General features: G+C 39.4%; 1 long non-coding RNA gene across 1 annotated transcript in view; it reads left to right on the forward strand.

The window, feature by feature from the left end:
* Positions 1–21,420, forward strand: part of LOC107053831 — a 63,876-nt gene that overhangs the window by 5,677 nt on the left and 36,779 nt on the right. Inside the window, exons 5-6 of the long non-coding RNA XR_006939839.1 lie at positions 9,765–17,555; positions 18,323–18,480. This is a non-coding gene — a long non-coding RNA (uncharacterized LOC107053831). The remainder of the gene's footprint in view (positions 1–9,764; positions 17,556–18,322; positions 18,481–21,420) is intronic.

Below are 21,420 nucleotides of genomic sequence, written 5' to 3' on the forward strand. Positions count from 1 at the left end.
AACTTAGAAGGAAATGAAATAGTGGTTTCTAATTGACAGCATCAGTGTTACTTGAAGGAATGGCTAATTGGCAATTTTGCTGGCATGTATGTATGTGCATGTGCATGGGTTTTCGTGTATATGCACTGTGCTCTGATTGATAAATCTCCAGTTAATAGAAAGGATATAAAAATACACTGCATGTTTAAGAACAAGGTCTGGATTTAATTTTTGTTGAATAGTTCTTGTTTCTTAGTCTATAACGGCAACAATGTTAACATATATTTCAACAAATGATGCCATTTCAAAAAAATACAATTATTTTTTTCCTACAAACAGAAGCTTTATGAATATCCCAGCTAATTGCAGTGTTTAAGGTCAGTGAGCCCAGAACATTGGTCTTTTAGAATAGTTTGTGGAGTCTTTTTTAGAGTTTAATATTTAGCCTTGCAGAGAAGGTAGAGACTGTGCAAAGATAGGCCTTGGTTCAACTTCTCTTGACCAAGTTTGTTCTCTAATAGCAATCTTTCTCCACAAAAAATACCACCTTACAATCAGGCTGCAATTTATCTACATAGAATAGATTGCATAAATATCAGCTCCAGTAACTTAGCCTGTATTGTTTATTCACACAAACGCACAGCAAAATGGTCCTGTTCCAATGAGCCTACAGACCATGAATAGTGTAGAGACTGGACACATTTGTGGGAATATAAGGACCCAAGGGTAACAGCATGAAAGGCAGCAACCTCAACTCACTGGTTGGCGTGTGTACATGATGCCATGGAAAGCTGAAGCTTACAGAAATATTAGCAAGCAAAAGGTAGGGGAGCTCAATGGCTTTTTCAGCCAGCTGTAATTGATCAGGAAGGTAGCTTGGATAAATAGAAGCAGGATCTGTGACAGAAGTAGGCGTTGAAAGAGGGGTTGTTAGATTGGAGGTAGAGAGAAGCAAGGTAGTAGAGCAGTGACACTTGCAAAGAAGTAGTGCTTGAGTTTGTGATCCGGTTGTCTTCTCCACACAAGAAGGCTTTTGGAAAGGAATGAAGGGGAGTGGGCATCAAATCCTGTGGCAACCATACAGGAAATTGTAAGAAAAAATGGATATAACAGGTCTGTAGAAGATGCATGAGTTGTGCAAGAAGAGGAAGAGAACCATTCTGAAATATGTAGGACCATTAAATACTTAAACAGATGATGGAAAACAAGAATAGTGAGGATAGGGCCACATTCGCCTCCTGAACTTATTGTTTCTATTTTCTGAGGTCTCCAGAGGTGTCTTCGAGTGGACTTGGACTACCCAAAAAGTACTCTACTAAGACATTTATTATGTTAAAAGTGCATTCTTTTTAGTTTCCTCTTTTTATAATAGAATCTGCTCTAGCTGGAATAGGAGATTGAGGTTTGTTATTAGATCTAAACACAATAAACACAAACAAGGTAATCTATTTAAGTTTCTTCTTATTACACAATAAAAGAAAATCCATCATCTGGATTCTGGATAATCCATGTAACATTTAAATAGGCATTATTTTCAAAACCATTTCTTTATTTTAATAGAAAAGGATGTTGCTTTGTTTAAATCTGTGTAAACGTCTCCATTGTTTCTCTCTGTTAATGATCACTTCAAACATTCTCTTTATCAATTTGTTTTTCCTAGAGAAAAAAAATACTCAGCAACTGAAGACTAGTAGAAAGATTCCCTATTTCAGCTCTCTAAAGCCTAATTTCTCCTCTTGAAGGGTAATAGTTTCAAATTTCTAATACAACCTAAAAATTGGATTGCTTTGGCCTTGTCTCAGACTATAAAAGAGTTATCATCTGAATTAGGGTGCAACCACACTATGCCCATGCACCAGCCCTATTGAATTTGGCTGGGGGAGGGGTGCAGTTTTGTCATGCTGAGCAGCTGCAAAATTGGACCTTCACAATAGAAATTAATCTGGTAGGCATCTAGGAAGAACAAATATCAGGAGCTGGGTTTGTCCACAGTTTTGGACCCACAATCACACAATGCTTCACCCCCAGATCTGCTTTGCTTGCTTGACTTCTGCATGTACGAGAGCCTGCCCTCCAATCCCTTCGGCAAGAATCTTCTGTATTTCAGCACCCTGCCCACATTCAAGAATGATGGAGTCAGCATGCAGAGCAGAGGCAGGCATGCATGAACACCAAAACAAAGCCGGTTTGGTCTAGTTTTAGGCCAGATCACTTTGAGAGTATCCTTTCAGTAAGGAGTTATGGGCTTTCAGATTTTTATTCAGATTAGCTTCACTTACTGGCAGTAATAGAGAATCGCTTTTCTGCTGGTATTTCATTTTTTCCCCGTATACCCAAATTTTGCCAAGAATAATCCCATCCTCCTCCTCAGTATAATAAAACCTCTATACATTCTCCAACCCTACTTTACATATTTTTCTCTTCTAGGACATCTGTACTCTGCATACTTTTGCATTCTCCCCTCACCCTTTCTTCTCAGCTGCTCTATGTTTTTATGTCTCTCAGGAGGGGTTAATTCTTTACAGCTGCGTCCTGCTTGCCAGGAGTCTCACATGTGCAAATTATTAATCTTTTCTATTGCTACAGTAACTCCCAAGGCTTTAAACACCCCCTACCTAAAACTGGACCTTTTCCAAAAAAACTTTCATATTCCCTCTCTAAAAGATAATTTGGTCCCCTGCAGGGCTTGCACTCTTATTTAGCACAATTGGCTAAGTAGAGTTCCTTATTTCTACATAATAATTTACAAATTGGAATTTAATTTAGAAATTTAAACCCCAGAGTACTGAATTTCTCTGGTTGTTATACAATTGATATGTTAGTTTGTTGTCTTTTTTTTTTTTGACACTGTTTTCTTTTGTTTTGCTTTTGAATAATGTGTGTAGTTTAGCGATTGTAATGATAATGATGTGAAATGCAATTTGTAATGTCAGCTGATGTAGCTAGGCTTCCCTTCCTTGAAATACAGAAGCTGATTCTTAAGTATGGAATGACTTAACTGAGTCGGTACAGGATGTCTTGGATTTCTGTTTAATAGGAGGTTTAAGTTATTAACAACTATTTAGCCTGCTTTTTTTTTTTTTTTTTTTTGACTTAGGATATTGACTCAATACAGAGTGTCCCTGGTTTGTATCAGCAGTCAGTTATGAACTCATAAATGCACGTACTGTGTAAAGCTCAATATATACAAATCTATGCACATATACGAATGCAACCACTCCTATGTACACACACATAACTATGTCTATAGGCATAGACACACACATTGTTTTAGTCTGGGATGACTGATGAGCTGGCATTTTTTTCTATCCTCTGTCTCTCTCCTTCTGATATGTTGTCCTGATTTCATATATATTTCTCAGCTACTGATTGGATATCATTATGGTACTTTCAAGCTTCCCAATAAATAATTTATTTTGAAAGTTAGATATGTCATAATAAAGCATTAAGACACTCCAGGCAGTGCATTCCTGGTTGATTATATGCCTCCAGTGGTATTATAAGGCACAGGCAAAGGACTGAGTGATTTTAAACACCTGACAAGTGCAATAATCCCCAAGAACTGCATGGCCTGGAGCATCTTACTGCTGTTATGAAACAGAATTTATAAATAAAAATAAGAAGAACAGCCAAACCTATTTATTTATTGGGCATTATGACACTGGTGTGACATCACCAAGGACCAATCAGTAATTTTGATTTAAGTTGACTTCTAACAGTCATTTCCTAATGTGAACAAAAAAAACCAAATACTTCCCAAAAATATTAAACAGTTTTGAGTTTTATGTGTGCAAGGGAAATTTAAAGGTGGGTTAGTTGCAATTCAGACACATGATCTGTTTAATATATACAGAAAGTCTCCCTGTAGGCCAATTAAAAAACCTTCCAAACAATGTTGACTATTAATTCACATAGTATTTATAACTTAAGTAAGTTAAATTTTAACATCTCAGGTAATAACTCTGTAAGAACGAGAATGAGATTCCCTTACAATAATAACCTGATATGAATTGCATTTTCTCCTCTGAAGAAAATTGTAAACAAACGCTTTAACAGCAAAGAGGTTATGGGCAATGTAAGAATGTTGTTTGTAGATTATTTTCTAATTAAGAGTAAAATTCCTGGGTAAAAAAGTCTAGCTCCGAAAGCCATAATATGTATAGCTTGTAAAACTGGAGCTGCAGCATATAGTGATAGCATCAAAGTGGAGTTAAACAAATATTCTGCTAATGAACAAATATAAAGAAGTGGTGTTTTTGTGGGGTTTTTGTTTGTTTGTTTGTTTTGGTTTGTTTTGTTTTTTTCTTCTGGTACACATACAAAATGTCATGGCTGACACATTTGGCTGCTGGACATTGAAAATCTTCCCTCCAATTCACAATGTGACACTCAGCATAATCAAGAGCTGTTATAATCTTGTGCATAAGCACAAGCTGTAATGACTTCTCTCTTTTCCTCTGCGGCAGGGAAAATGTGTTCAAGTCATGCAAACCATTCTTAACAAGAATGTGGGATGGCAGTGGCAGGAGTAAAGGAATGGGAAAGGTTCTGAAGCTATTATGCTGCAAATAACATATGTATCGAAGAAAGATAAATTACTGTGCAATTGGTCTCTACTTCTCTACTGGGCAGGAATTTTTCAGATTGACTTTAATTCAGAATAGCCCAGAATGGCTGAGGTTGGTGGAGACCTCTGGAGGTCATCTAGCCCATCTCTTGCTAAAGCAGGGTTACATGTAGCATGTTGCCAGAGTAGTGTCTAGCCGTGTTTTGAGTATCTCTAAGGATAGAGACTCCACAACTTCTCTAAGCAACTGCTTTACTACCTTCCAAAAAGTGTTTTTTGTTGTTTTTTAGATGGAATTTCCTGTGTTTTGACTTGTGACCATTGTTTCTTGCTCTCCCACTGAATACCACTGAGAGGAGACTGGCTCCATCTCCTTTACTGCCCTCCCATCTGTCAAGAATTCTAAGACCTCCTGAGCCTTCTCTTTTCCAGGCTGAACAGCCTCGTCTCCTTCAGTCAATCCTCATACAAGAGATGTGCCAATCTCTTAATCACCTTCTTGGCCCCTTGCTGGATTTGTTTCAGTATGTCTGTATCTTTTTTGTACTGGGGAAACCAGGACAGGGCCTGTCAGGTTTGCCTGATGGTAGACATATTTTGCCTCCATTTGGTTGGGTGGATACTGTCTCTTCCTAGCAGTTCTCACTCCTAAGGGGAGGAAGTATGTCTATAAAAAGCACATCCGTATTGTCAACTATAGCCATGTAGCTGCTCACTCACCCGCAGGATCCCTGAGCTCCTTCTCGAGCCAATCTCTCTCACTAGAAGGATCAAGGAGAAAACCTCTCAAACTCCCGTGCCATTGACCCTCACCCCCAGAACCATGTAGTTATTCAACAATTCAGCAGCTAGAAACTTAAGATGCATATGAAGAGAAAATGTGACCTATGTTAGTTATGCTCATCCTCGCTCCATATGTGGGTTACTATTTCTCTTAAGTCAGATTTAATAAATGTAACAAAAGAGTCAGTGCACCATAATGCACCATGTGTATGTTCCATACACCCATGCTAAAACAGCCACTATTGTCTTGGAGCATACTTTGAAAAACGTCTGGCTGTCTAGGCTACCCAGAGTTGAATAGCAGTATTCTGTGCTTGCACAGGGAGCAGTTCTCACATGCGTGTTGCGTAGCACACAAGCAAGGATTACTGCACACAAACAGGCCTGATTATTGTACACAAATAGGTCTGAATGAGCATGTCTGCATGGCAATGTCTATAATTAAGAAAAATATTCCTGATCATTTCATAGATATTGGGCACAGAGTAACTTGGCCTGCAACATCAGTTATTGCCATTTCTAAAATTTTCGATAAACCATTAAAAGAAAGACTGCCTGTAAATTATGTGTTGATAAACAACACTGAACTCATTCAGACAATGCGCTGGTGTAGCCTGTGATCTGTGAACACAGAAACTACCAGGCCAGAGCAGATCAGAGGTCATGATGGCCGAGTAGCATGGCTCCACACGCAGCCAGCACCAGATGCTGCAGGGGAAAGAGTAGCACCTCTGTATGGAGTGTAATGGAGCAGTTTTCCCGTGAGGATTGGTCTCTTCGCAACTCTGCCATTTCTAGTGTGCATCTTGTACTATGAAGCATTGAGAGCGTTCATTGGCTTGGGATTATTATTTCACTACTTATGTGGTGAAAAATTATCAGATAATAATTTTTTTAGTCTGGTTAACAGTTTTTCTCCCAGACAAATGCCTTTATGACCTGAATTCATCAGGAGAATTCTATCTTCCATTAAAAAAGTTATCAATTCTTAAAACCTCCTAAGATCTATTGTAAGTGTACTCTATTTTTGCTCCACTTATATGCTGTGATGCAATATAGAACCAAACAAAATTAGTGGACTACAGTGGATATTCCTATCAATTTGCTTTGTCACAGTTGATAAAATAACAGAAATATATATTAAAAAAATGCTGTTCCGATAACACAGAGAGGTTCAGAGAATCTCGTTCCCATGGAAATTCCATATTCTGCATAAAGATGTCTCGTGTTTAGAGCCTGATTCATTAGCAGTCCATGGGCAAAGATGAGGTATTTAATCCATCGTTCCATAATACTGAATCATCATCTGAATTTAAAATTCAAGTGGGTAGAAGGCTTTTTGCATTATTATACCCTGTTCAGCATTGGCGCTCCTATGTCATACAAAGATGGTCCTATCTCTAATTGTGCAGGGATGTTTTAGCGTGGCTATGCTAGTGTTGTCACTGTACCACTATATTAGTGTTTCCCCCATACACATACACACACACACACACACACACCCCAACACACACAGTCTTCTTATCTTGTTCCAGCCAATATCATCCAATTAATTGCTTCACATGCTACATTCTTCCTAATGAGGGTGGGCAACAAGGACAGTATGCTGGTAAGCTTTTCTGCTCTGAATGGGAAGTCCGTCACTGCTGCAGAGTTACCCGTTCAGTTATGTGAAATAATCCCTGGCTCTTGTTTTACCCTTCCCTTGGGGTACCTGCTCCACTGAATGACCCCATCGTGCTTGGTGCATTGAGATTTTGAAACTAGCTGCTAACTACTGTGGATGCATTTCCTGACCTTACTGGTGGGAATTGAACCAAAGTCTCTCAAGTGCTGTAGGATCTAATTAATATGCATCTTATTCCAGGAAAGACTCATTACTTTATAGATATTTATATAAGGAGTATGTCTTCCATAGTGGTTAATAACTATGAATAAAGTTTCATTTCTGATAGAGGAATAAAGCTTTTGTTTAGATATGGATTTTTAGTTTTATTAAAAAAAATGAGAAAGTATGTCTATGATAATCAGGTGAAAGTTCCGAATGGTCACACAAAGTTTTTTCCTTGCCATGAGTGCTAGCTGGTAGCTCCTCTCCTTCCTCATCTACAATTTGACAGGTGGGGGGGGGGGGGGGGGGGAGGAACTAATTTAAGAATTAATTCAAAGCAGTAGCATTGTATTAAAACACACATGTAGACATACGTGCACAAACATGCTTGTATTTCTCTGAGACACTGTGAAGATAAGTGTCAAGATGCATGTAAGAAGCACCAGAGGGTTGAATGGACAGATATTGCAGTTAGTGCTAGCAAAACTACCTGTTTTATAGCTTTATGTTATCCGCTCTCAGCTATCAGAAAGTTATAGCTACATGCTATGTTTGTTGTCTCCTACAGTTCTGTACCTGGAGAGGCAGTGAATAACGGATGCCCTGGGAATCAATGCCCTTTCACTCTCTTCTGGCTCTCATGATTAGACTCTTTCACTATCTCTTAGTTGTCTTTTTCCAAGCTGAGGTGTCCTGGCATACTCAGTTGTTCCACGTACAGATGTGCATTAGCTTACTTGGCCTTTTCTATTTTGACTATGACCTTTTTGAAACAAGACCATATTTGCAGAAGTATTCAGAATGCGGATGAATGATAGATTTATTGAAAGGCATACTGTTGGTTTCTGGTTTCTCACTATTCCTTCCTAAAAATTCACGCAACTTTATTTGCTGCTTTGACTGATAATGAGTACTGACCTAATTCTTCCTTGGGTCTAGCATGTATTTTTATTGCTGAATCACAATTATTGGTTCAGAAAATATTAATTCGTATTTGAAGTTAGGAGTTTTTCCTATGTGCATCAGTCTTTGTTTATTCATACTGAATTTCGTCTATCTTTATGTTCATCAGCTACACAGCTTCATAAGGTCCTCCCGCAAATCTTGGCCATCAGTCTTTTTCCTACGCACCCTGTATTTTGTAAATGCAGAATTGTTCTTTCCCACGCGTAGGTAGTAGAAAAGGTATTTATAGAAAATACTACATGCGTTGTTCTTGTGTACTTCTTTCTCTTCATATATGTCAAACTGCTTTAAGCCAGGGCTAGTTACAGCCTATGCTTTACAGATGAGAAACCGGGGGATGATTTGCCCACACTCCCTTCGTAAGTGACTGAAAGGCCTTTCTTCCTGTGGCCAGGCAGGATCCACCCTAGTGGCTAAGTGTCACTTGCCATTTACATTTCAGAATTATGTGTTTGTTTAAAGAGCAGTTTGCAGTATTTGCAGTATGAAAGTGCTGTTTCAACCTTCTCTATAATACTTATTTCTAGCACTTGCAATCATTTTGATTAGTTTAGGTTGACAACACTCATTTAATAATAACAAATTAGAGATTATCCTGGGAGTATAACAAAAGTCCATCTGTGGGAAAAAAGGGAAAATTTCACCCCTTAGGATGTTCAGCATTGATTAGATCTCATTACAGAGTGCCTTAAGTGAAATGATTCAGAACTCTGCATTTCTGTTTTCCATACCCTGAAATGTTGTGTCACAAAACAGTAGATTTGTGGAGGGACTAGTACTCCCTTTACAGAGAGTAAAGCCTTAAAGGGACACAATATTTGAGTTCTCTTTCTATCTCTAGTGCTAGACACTCCTAGTTATCAGCAGACTTATACACAGCAGTGTGGTTTGCCTTCCCCCATCATAGCTTTTACAATAATTCGTAGAGGGCTTCAGTTTTCAGTGTTGTCACTTTGGCACCTTTTGCTGAGTACTAAATTCACCTTAAAAAAACATGTCTACACATTAAGGGTTCTATTCATGAATGACTAACACCTCATTTGCACTTGAATTTCATTCAGGTTAAATGGAAACATTGTGCAATGCTGTGGAATTTACACAAATTTGATATCCTTGAATACAGATTGCTGGTAATGAAACTGACACTTTGTTGTGCATATTAAAGATGCCCAGAAGCCAAAAAAGGATGGAGAATAAGAGAAAAAAAGGATCAGAGCTGGCCTGAATGAGCAAAGTACCCTTACAGAGGATTGGGAAAAGGGAAAGAGGAAATCAAAACAATTTTGTAATGTGTAGGTGTTCCCTGCAGCTCAGCCCCAGGAGCAAATAAAGCTTGGGCTTTTGATGCTTGCTGTATCTGCTTGGAGACCTAGGGTTTTCACCTACCTGGTAGTGACATTCGTGTGGGAATCTGCACTTGTCTAAACTGAGTCTCCCACTTCTCATTTCAATGTTGTATTTCCATGAATCTCAGGCAATTGCTGGAATAGTTTTCTTATACCAATATTTCTAACCACTCTCCTTTCACATATTTTAAGGTGTTGGGTTGTGTTTTTTTGGTGTAGGGGGAAGTGCATTCACAAGGGTAGGATTTGGAATTTGACTCAAAAACTGACTTTACTTTTTTTGTCATTTCAGTATTTGAAGCACTGCAGCTTTCCTGTACTCACTCTTTTGCATAAGATGGTCTGTCTCCTTATTCCCTGACTCCTGTGATGCCAGACCCAGTGGCTCACCAATCTATGACCTGGACACAGGCCTCCATGGGTACAAATATAAACTAATAAAGGGGAAATAATGGAAATGGGTAAGTGTTTCTTTGCTACCTTGAACCTTTATCACCCATCTTTGCTTTACACCAGGTTTTGCTTTTTTTCCCACGAGACACAATGCATCCAGTTTTCTCTCTTCACTGAGTAACACATCTGAGAATTATAATGTGAGGAGGAAAAAATCTGCTATTTGAATACTGAGTTACAATAGACAAAACTTGGGCTCTTGTATTAACTTGAGGGACAGGTAGTTTCTCCACTTGTCAGCAGTCAGCAGTCGATGTTGTAAGTTTAAGGGGTATAAAAAAATATGCATAAGAAATCCTCCTTTATTCTTTATTTTCTTGTTTAAATTTCCTTGCAGAAAGGGATTTGGGTTGTGATGTTACTTTCAAGAGGTCTGCTTGGAAAAACAAATCTGAAAAAAAGCTGCAAATCATTATTGCAAATTAATATAAGCAAGACTTGTGCTGGGGAGTCTGGCTGCTGTAACTACAGTAATACCAAAAAGAGTTGTACTCTGCAACTCTGGAAACATGTCAGGCACATGATCCTGTTTTTCTTTTGAAGTTCCTTCTCCAGAAATATTAAAGAAATAGCCTGTAAACTGTTGAATTCACCATGCACTGCTGAACAGCACCCTATAAGGAAAACGAGCACAAAGGAATTTAGACAGGACCATGGAAATCTCTACAGGTTACTTTCTAAATAACTCTGAAACTATTTTCTCAGATACATTAAACACAGAAAGAATAAGAGCAGGAGAATACCTCGACCCAGTTCAACCAGTTTCAGCTGGTTCAAGCCTATTCTCACCCTCTCCCTCCCAAGTCACTTTTCCAGGAGCAAGTGTTCGCTTTCTGTATGCTCATATGTAAATCTGACACTGACCTTTTTCTACACTGCATTTATCAATGCAAATCTGAACCCATTCTTAAGACCAAAGAATATCTGCAAGCCATCTAAATGGTCCAATTAGGACATAACTATCTGCACTATGGTTTTGTACTCCACTAAATAGCTTGGCATCAGCTCCTTTAAACTAGGCATGCTGAGTTAGCTGGGGTTCATGTTAACCTTATCTATGGCATCAGAACCAAAATTTGTGTGTAAAGAACAAATTATCCCTTTCATGATTACATTCAGTATCATGTCATGCAAGAGGTATGCACAACAGGGATTTCAGCCTGCTGTAGGTTTTCCTGTCATCACGTTACCTTAAAAACAATAACTTGATAAGCTATTCAGAGCCTGAGGATCCTGTGCCGGGGAGTTTTGAGTTTCAAGGTATCTTCCTCTACCGAGGCAAAGAATAATAATCAGCCATGGCCCAGGTTATCAGCTTCCTCTGTTACAGTGTTGTGTGATTTTGCTCCGTGGTGATGCAGCACTGCAATGATTTATATCAAAGCAAGCAAACTTCAAGCTGAAACTGCAAAAATACAGGTAAGGTCAGTGATAGGAACTGCTAAAATGTTGCAGCTTCTCTGAAGCTGCAAAGGAGCCCACTACAAACACTACAAAGCTGAGAACGTTTCCCTGGTCTTTGATTTCTGATTTTTGAAAGGTAGTAATAGAGCCAGCAGGTAACCTAAGACAATCAGGGAATATTTTAACAGTGCTGCCATGTATCTGAATTTCACCTATTGCTTTATGCGATTTATAAATTCCTTTCATTCATGGAAAGACAGAAAGGTGTTACAAATAAAATTAAGGTCTGTAGAGGATGATTATGCAAGGAAGTGATTATGATTGGTAGCAATTATTTACCTGTATACAGTCATGGGCATTAATAATGGCAAAGGTACGTGATGGTAATACTAGGTGTTATTAAAAAGAATGATGGGAGTGATTCAGTAGTTGGTTAATTAGCGGAGGGTTATAACACAGGTGTAAGAAGAAAACTTCTTTCTTCCTTATTGTTCTGTGTCTGAAAAGTGGGACAAGTGAAACTATGGCCAGAGCACTGTGCTTGAAAACCACACATCTGCACCCAAGGACCAAAGTGACCCTAATTGCTGACACATTCTGGCAGCATTCTCTGAAGGTAGTTTCATGATGTAAAGTTTTTTTCCAGTCTTTGCCTCCATGAAACATGTTTGTCCTGATATAATTGCAGGCACGCAAAGGGAGCTTGTTGGCCCCCATCTCTTCCAGTCTTCCTGCACACACCCACTCAGGTATCAGCGGCAGTGTCTCTGCACCTCTCCCTATCAGCACTCTGACTATTTGCTATGTCAAGCTCTTCTAGACCTGTTTCCCTTTTTAAATGATTTATACTCAATCATTCTCTTTGTAGCTTAATGTTCAATTCATGGTCTCCAGCCCCCCCTCCCCCCAACGTGATCTTGTAGGAAGCACCTGAAGCATGGTAAAACCCCAATTCTCTCTCTTGACTAGCTGATCCATTTCACCTGTTAGGTTTTTTGTTTGTTTGTTTGTTTGTTTTTGTTTTTTTTCCTCTGAAATGATTCACTTCTAAACTTTCTCTCTGAACCAGCCACCAGATGTTCAAGGGACCAAGAGGTAGAAGCTAGCAGCTTTTTCTCATTCTGATATCAATGTCTGTGTGTGTAAAAATCAGAAAGCTGAGAGGAGTTGGGCAGTGGGGAGACCTTTGTCATGCTCCCTAAAGATCCTTCTACTGGAAAATGATGTCAGGCTTGTATTCATTACTATACATCTTAGTTAACTGAGTTTATGTTTACTGTAGATTTTTTCTCATAGTGGTTCCATCACGATTGGGATTTTGTATTAGTGCTAGGTAACTGAACAGATTTTATGTTAGTAATGAGTACATTAATTTTAAAATTCACTTTTTGCCAACCACTCTTTTACTCTTCATGCATTCTCAGAAAGTCTAAGTATGCCACTGTTGCCAGTAATAATTTTTTGTTGTTGTTGCATTCAAAGGCATAAGGGTGTTTTGTTGAACCATTTAACAAAAACCCTTCTTAGGACTGCCTATTGTGATTATTGGGAACTAAGGCTCTATGGGAAAATTGAAATATGTGTTCTGAGTTACCTAATGGCGCACGTTACTAGTATAGTTCCCTTTCATTCCTTAAAGATCTCATCTTTACCTCTGCTCCGTTCTTTAGATAACATGCTAAATACTTCATACTGTATTTTTAAAACAAAAGTGAGCATTTTTCATACCTTTTATCCTCTACGGAGTCATGTGCTGTAGAGGATTGCTATTAGTGTGACTTTCTGGATCTTCAATACATACTGTTTTCTAAAAACTTTCACGCAATTGGTCCTTTCAATGCTATTTCAGGGTGTGTTGGTTTTCAGGAAACAGAGGCATCACAGCAGAAGTGTTACTGGTATGTTTATTAGGATAAATAAATGTGCTTTCACATCTGTATTTAAATTGTTCTTTGATGAGCTTGTCAGGACAGTACACTCAGAACAGCATTGGAGTACTAATACAGTAATGGGGAAAATATCACCTTCGTTCTTTCTTGGAAGATGTGGCTGCAAACAGCAGAAAGCTGGGTGTATGGGAAGTGTTGCTGGTGCTGTGACACTATGGCTGTGGGCAGCAGGGCACAGGGCTCAAGGTGGAGCTAGGCTGGAAACACCAGGAAGGATATGTTGAGAAAATAGCAATATTTTTGTGACTTTTCCCTTCAGGGCAGCTGACACACCAGGCAAAGAGGATGCTTTGAGGGACTGGGATGCTCCTCTCTGCTGGGAGCAAGGCAGGAGCTGGTGCCACAGCTGGCTGCTGTGCATCCCCTTGTCTCACACCACTGCAAGTGCCTGGGGAGGGAAGCAGGCTCCTCTGGGAGCAGCAAGCACTGGGCAGCCCACGAGCACTGGGCGGTGGGAACATATGGGGTTTTTAACTTCGCCTAATAAAAACCCAGCTGCCGGAGGCAAGCGAGAGGATGGGAATGTGATTGTTCTCTGCCTGGCCTCATTGTGAAGCTTGCTGTTGAATTCCATGCTAGCGGAGCCAAAAACAGCAGAACTAGAATTAAAATGTAGTTCTAAGGCATAATAGCATGTTTATTTTTTTGTTTTTCTAATAGCGTGATTAGGAAAGTTGATCCTTTATGGAATACTTGGCTAAAATGAAAAGGGCGTCAATATTTTTTTTTTCCAAATAAATACAGATTTGAATTTCATCAAACAGGATCCTTGTAAAAATAATTACAAAAACAGATATTAGCTGAGCGTGAGCCAAACAACCCCTTGTTTACCTGAATTAGAAAAAGGATGATTAATGGTAATGAGCGTGTTACATTACTCATTTGTCAAAAAAGATCAATAATGTTAAATACCCCAGGAATGTCATCAAGCTGCCCCCAGTGCTCTGCAAGTTTTATGAACAATTCTAGCAGAAAACCCTATCTGAGGGACCGCTCCTCCACACCTATAGAGCTGCCTCCCTCCTCCTGTCCCTTCTCCTCGCTTGGTGCTGAGGAACAAGCCCTGCTCGTAGGCAGAAAAAGAATTCAAAAATAAGGATGGCCATTTTTTTTTAACTTTAGTTCGGTTATTTTGCAGTTCGGATCATTTCATGAGAACTGATATAGTTTCAGTTAGGCAAAACGTTAACTCCACAGATAGGATGGAGGAGGATGGGTGAGCCCATCAGTGCTGCCTGTGCACCCAGAGGTGGGGCGGTGGGCCCTGCTGGCCCTGCTGCCATCATGCAATGCACAAGAGAGCCTGGGGAGAGGCCGGGCTGTTGAGGGATCACACTTTGCTTGTGGCAACATTCTCTCTCCTTAGCTGCTCTGTAATTAGTTTTTCGTTTCTGTGCTTCTTCGCAATGCAATGCAAATTCCTGCAGGCAGCAGCACCTGCCATGGAGGACCAATTAGTGGTCACTGTGGGAGAACATGTGCTGCTGTACTGAGGTGGTGCTGAGCTGGTTCCTATTACGAGCCTTTTTCCATCAAGAGTCCTGAGATATCAGGAAATGGTGGAGCAATAAAGCCTATGTAAGAGTTTAAAAACAAATGCTTAGAATTTATATTAATTAAATGAGCTCTGACTAGTAATTTTCTGGAAAACCTTCTCAGAGTTATGTTAACATTCAGGTTCTTTAGATTCAGGAAGGACACATTCCCTTAGTTTGCATAAAGTGGGATACAGACTGTCATAAAATCTTACTGGTTTTTCAGATTCCTCCTCTGATCCTGAGTCAATTTACCTTCCCCTTGGCTTGCTTTTTCCACCTACAAATTATGTACATTGCTATTTAAGTACCTGACAGAGAAATTTCAAGTTTTAATTAGTGTTTGTAAAATGCTTTGGGTTACTTGGATCAAAGTGTGATTTATTATTCAGTAATGTATATTACTGCACTGTAGGTGTGCATGTGCGTGATGCAAAGTGGGGTAACAGTTAATCTATTCATTTGTACTTTATTATCTGTTTATATAAAATGGGTTGCTAAGGTTCGTATTCTTTAATTTCCAACAAGTTTGATCAAAGGTGTTTTGATTTTTCACAACCTTGACTTTAATACATACTGCAGTGCATTTTTATGTGGAAAAAATCTTATCGTATGAAGGGAAAGGGCGACTAACACTCTGAATTGGAATCTTCTGTATTTTTTAATTGAGCTTTTTGGTCCATCTGATAAAGAACACATGCATATCACACTGGCTTAAAGGCATCATAGGAGATGAGGTTTGAGTTCTCCGTTGTGATTTTAGGACAGCATGCTGGTGAAAATCCCATCAAAGCTATGATGTTCAGCTCACTGGGATACTGGAGTGTGCTGGAACCCAGGACTATGCAGGCCAGGCGTATGAGCACTATTAACAGAATTTGCTTTCACTAATCCTTGTGTGTGAGACCCAGCAGACTGGGCCAAGCCAGGAATTGTATATCTACATCCTCAGAGAGATAATTTGCCAGTAGGAGTGTCTCCCACCTGAGTATTCAGACTCTGAATCAATCATCTTTGTTTACATTTTCTTGATATGAGCAGATTTCTCTGCAAGTTGTTTTAAGTACAGGCGATTTTCCACATGTTGAGAATGTCAGACTAAGAAAGCCTGAGATTCACTCCAGTGCAAATCCATGCTTCCAGAGGTACCTGGAAAGCTTGAGCCAGCCAATTCAATGTGTGCTATCACCAATAGCATCATTCAGGTCCTCTTAAACCTTAATTTCTTTCCATCTCTGCCCTGTTCACTGTAGGTTTGTTCCCTGTGATGGTCCTTCTGAGCCCACTTATTCATTACTGAGCAGCAAGTGAGAGAACAAAAGGAAGAGGAACCTATGGTTTTAGCACTTAAAAGCAAAAAAGCTATCAGAAATGTGCAGATTAGAAGAGCAGAGCAGGATATCTGATAGTGGAAAAGGTACAGATTGCAGACAAGGAAATGCTTAGGGGAGGTGTGAAGAAGGAAAGCCAAGGGCCTGGGGAAGCTGTGCAAATCCATGTGATGGGGAGGGAGGCCCTTGGCCTTGTGTGATGCTGCGGGTGGAGCAGCAGCCAAACAGCATACTAAGAAAAGGAAAAATAGCATTAAACTGCAGGGATGCAAATACAGACTGTTTATAAGATGATGGGGTGATCATATGCCAGTACAAAAGCCCTGGGGAGGCCCCAAAGACATGAGCTGGTGCTTACTGCGGCTGTAGTGCAGTGATCTCCCCACAACCATACTCCTATATTTTTCTGGAGTCTGTGAAGTTAGTAGCAGTGCAATTATAGCAAACCTGAACTGAAGTTAATTACTTTTGTTACTAGCAATCAGATCAACTGCATCATTTTGATAGAACTGAATGCATGACTGAATGCATGACCTGTATTGAAAAAAAAAAAATTGCTGGGTGGTGTTGACCACAAGGTTGAATTGAACTTCAGTGCAGTTTCTTATTGATGAATATACTATGGATGTAACTGTGTATATAGTAAAATATATATGTGTTAAGTATGTAAGATGTACAACTATGTGCCCCACAACACATTTACAAATGCTTGTTTCAGCTTTGTAAAAACACAAATGTAAGTGATTAACAGTGGTTTGAAGCAAAGCTGACTGATAAATTAGAAAAGGAATTCAGTATGCTTTTTTTAAAGCTGAATTCTTGCACAAGAAGCTAATTCATAATATTGGGGGAAAAAAAAATAGGAGGAACCACTCAGGATCGCGGCCACTATGGCAAAGTCTGTTATTTTCTCTTTCCTTCCGGTCTCCAAGGTTTCACTCCTCCATGTGACCCTAAAGAGTGGACACAAAAGATAGGTATTTGCTTGAAAGGCGAGAAATAATAAAATAATATGTCTTGACTTTAAGTGGTTCCACACAGCACTGGCTCTTGAGTCTGATTTTCTTGCCTGTCTACATATGGCCCTCTCTCAGTTCTTTTGCTATTGTGTTCAGTGTCACTTTTGCTGAAGGGAAGTGGCTGAAATGTCACTTTAACCAAACATCTTGAGATTTTAGAGGCAGTCCTGAACTTGAAGAGACTGATTCTCGTGAGAAAATCCTGCTGCTGGACAGGGAGATGTAAATCACAGCTGGCTTCCAAAATTAGCCAGAAAACAGATTTTTTGCAAAATTGCGTAGACAGCAAAGCTGGGCTCTGACAGCCTGAGGAATCCAGCTGCACCACGACATAGGGCTGCACAGCTCACCTGCATGCCTGCTGGAGATGTTCTGCTGGTATCAACCCAAAGGTAAAGCTGCCACATGCCTTCTTCACACTTTCCCATACTGTCCTCAGCCCCTGTCAGTATTACATAACAATTTCCATTATTACTGTTCTCCCTTATTTTAAGCTTCTGATTACTTTTAGTTTTCATTGTGGTTCAGGGAAATGTAAGGTTGCTGATGAGCACTGGGGTCCAGAGGGACTGGCTGTGACTGCAAACAGCTGCACGTCGTGTCCATGCTGCTGCTATTATGGTCTGAATGGGAATGGGTGGTGAAGAAGACTGGATCTCTACGCCCTCCCCAGGGTCCAAGACCTGCCTTTCCTTGGGCAAGCCATGTCCGGCTTGGGTGGAGAGTACCAGATATACACACCAAAGGACAGAATGACCACTGGCTGTATCTCTTCTTGGCCAGCTCTTCAGTTTATATTATAGCTTCTTATCTACACCTCACTTAAAGAAGTCATTACTCTTCTTTTTATCTCCTAACAATACAGACAATTTCACCTTCTGCATTTTATATGGTACTGTCAGTACCCTCTCATATTTTTGATTTCAAGAGCTTTCTCTGAACCTTTTAATTTCCAAGACTGGAAATCTTATTCAGACAATAATTCACTCTTTAAATCTCTCTACCCATATATTCACTGCTGTAATCCAGTGTATCCCATTTTTGCATCTCTTCCTAGATCTTCCTTCAGAGCTTATCTTTTCTTTTACCGGTAGCCAGTTACTTTAACCAAATGTTTTAATATGCAAAAAAAATAATTTGAATACTCTTTTCCTTTCAGGTTTTCGGTGTTGTTTTTTCTTTCTCTCAAAAGATGCTAGATAGATTTGCCATGGGACAACTTAGAGAGAGTATGATGCAAGCACACTGATGTCGTCTGATACCTGTGAAGCCAGATATTTTCTCCCACATCTCATACTAGAGATGAGCAGACAAAAGGTAGGTGTCCTGTGACTTGGTGGTAGTTTCCAGTGGGCACAGTTAGAGGAAAGTAGTTTCTTGTTTCCTGTCAAGACTAGCCTGAAGAATGGAAAACATATTTTCTGTTATTTTTTTAACTCACTGGTGGGACATCTTCCCATTTACCCTTGCACATGTACATGCACACAAATGCATATATGGGTATACATGCAATACATACATGCAGAACAAAATAACTGTGTTAAGGGTTTAATGCTACCGAGGAATCAGGCACCTGTTACTCTGTTCAGACAGATTCAGCTGTCATGTGAACCTGAGTTACTGTGATGATTGATGACTACTGCTTTAAGCCATATGCTATATCCAGCATCAATATTTTATATTTATAGCTTCCTGTATTGAATACTTATGTTTTCACCTTTTTTTTTCCCTCAACAATTAAAGTGTTTTTAATGTGAAAAGTAGTGACCAAAATAAGGTAATGTTTGCTCCTTGTATCCTCCTTGATAGCTCTTTTTTTTTTTTTTTTTTTTCCTTTTTTTAAGTGGCCAACAAAACTGAGACCATTTCACGTATAAGTAGAAACTGGAGCCAAGAGAGTGATTTGCCTTAAGACCAGCTGCTTGTGGTGGTTTCATATGTAGAACTGCTTTGGTCACTCAAGCAACCTCAGCTGTGGCTGGAGGCCTTTACCTGAGGTCCCTGAGATTTGCTGTTGCTAACGATAAGGCTGGTGGAGCATGTCTTCTGCCAATAACAGCTTGCAAGGATGTTCCTGCTTATTCTCAGTCCCTCAGGGCAGCTTATGGCATTTGGATACTCTGAAGGAAAGGTTTTCTAGGGTTTGCGTTACCCCTTCTGTAAAGCATAAACTGCATCTGTACACATCTGATATTTAGCTGGTTTTAATGACAAAGATCTTTTCAAATCTGGTGTAATTTCTGTTTATCTATTTATTTAATTTTTCCAAGTAACATATGGAAAAAAGGTATGCAGAGAACCTATTATTTTGCACTGAGTTAAGTGGGGTCTACAAAGTAGTTACTGCTTCTTTCCCTCCCCTGATTGCAGTAGATGTTTATATGGTAGTAGTTACTCAGATGATTTAGTTTCCTTGTCTGTTCCATTGGAGGAGGAGTGACAGTAGGAGAAGAGGAGGTAATGGCGGATTTGATCTTTAAATTGAACTTGCAGTATAGGAGATGTTGCAATGCTTGGTTGATAGCAGAGCCTGAAGTGCAGGACAACAACTCACTCTTTGCCCCTGAAACGTTATTAGCCTTCTTTACTCCTCCTTCCAAAATAAAACACAAAATAAATAAAGCTTCCAGCATCAGTAAACTTCCTGCTGTTTGAACTGGCAGGCAGCCAACTCATTTGGATTGCTCTCCCCACTGGTATAAAACACTCATGTAAGCAGGGAAAAATAGAGAGTAGGCCCCTACGACTACACGTAAAAGAATGCCTCGCCAATGTTCTGATTTGAACAATATTGAACAATATAGCAAGAAATCTTGGGCTCTGTGTTTAAAAAACAAGCTCAGTCATAATCCTTTTATTTTCTGGTTTTGAGCATTTATCTCTTAAAACCATACAATCATGCATCAGAATAAGGAAAGAAACAAAATCCCATAGGCACCTCTTTCCTCATTTGAAGTTTTACTTGGGATTCAGGAAAACAGGGACAAAAAAAATCTGCAAATAGATGCAATGCTTTTCCAGGAATTCAGTCTATATCAACCAGAGAGCAGTAGCACATGTGTTTGGATTCTCTGGTGAGGGCCTGTGCTCCACGCCAAATTAACAAATGGCACATGCAGGGGTTTAAACTGCATGGGTTCTTCTCATTCACTTAAAGGTATTTATTATTTGGTTATGGAAACATCCAGATTCTGCCCTACATTTTCTGGGAATGTAAAAGACAGACCATGAGGAAGGGCCGTTTTTGCAAAGGATATTCTCCAAATACTGATTTTTTAATTTTTAATTTTTATTTTTTTTTGGGGGGGGGAGGATTTTGGTAACCCTTAGCAATTAAAAAAAAATTGCTATAAGTGATGACAGCAAACACATAGGACATTTTTACCACAATCAACTACCCTGAGACTTGAACCCAGGTTACTGTCAGTACATTTCAGTCTGTGTTTCTGGATTTACACAGGTGAAATGTTGACCTAGAGGAATATGGAACAAACCACTACAGCTTTAAGCTGCAGAGGTTTATAAAAAAAAAAAAAAAAAAAGGCAGAAACAAAGGCAAGCAGATGGCTAAAGATGAAGGTCACATCAGATTGAGAAGTTTGTCAAAATGTGATGACATAGGTAATCTGTAAACTGTTATTGCACCTAGCTGGAGGTGCTGAAAAACATTTTGAAATTACAAAAAACACTGGAGTCACCAGCACACAGGCAGAAATGATAGCCTGGAGTGGTTCTGCTCTATGGATGAATGCCAGATGTGGAAAGCGACATATCTGGAATTAATGATATTAAACATGCTTTTCTTTTATGCTCAATAATAACTCTATTATGATTGATACAAACCGCAGACACTTTATCTAGTACAAATGGAATCGTCTGTCATTGACTATATTAAATCATCAATTTCTGCATGATGAGGATCGTTTAGGGTAACTAATCATCTGTCTCGTTCTGAAGTCTTTAAGGCTGATCAGATAACGTTTTGAATACTGCCTGAGCAACCATGACAATCTAACCCTTCCATGTAAGGATTGAGAGGGGCCCATTATGCCGTCAAAGCCTGTGGAAATATCACAGCTCTTTCTCTACATAATACCCTGCTGTAAATAAATCACTCTCCACCGCAAACTTTATTGATCACAAGCACTTCCATGCTTGTGTCTAGTGAAGTCTCTACAGAATAAAATGCTGCTTTATATTTTGTCTTGTCAAAATATTAAACGGCTCTGTCAAGCGGAGTCAGGCTAGCAGTGATGG

The sequence above is a fragment of the Gallus gallus genome, chromosome 7, assembly GCF_016699485.2.
Source record: "Gallus gallus isolate bGalGal1 chromosome 7, bGalGal1.mat.broiler.GRCg7b, whole genome shotgun sequence".
In the NCBI taxonomy this organism is placed as follows: Eukaryota; Metazoa; Chordata; class Aves; order Galliformes; family Phasianidae; genus Gallus; species Gallus gallus.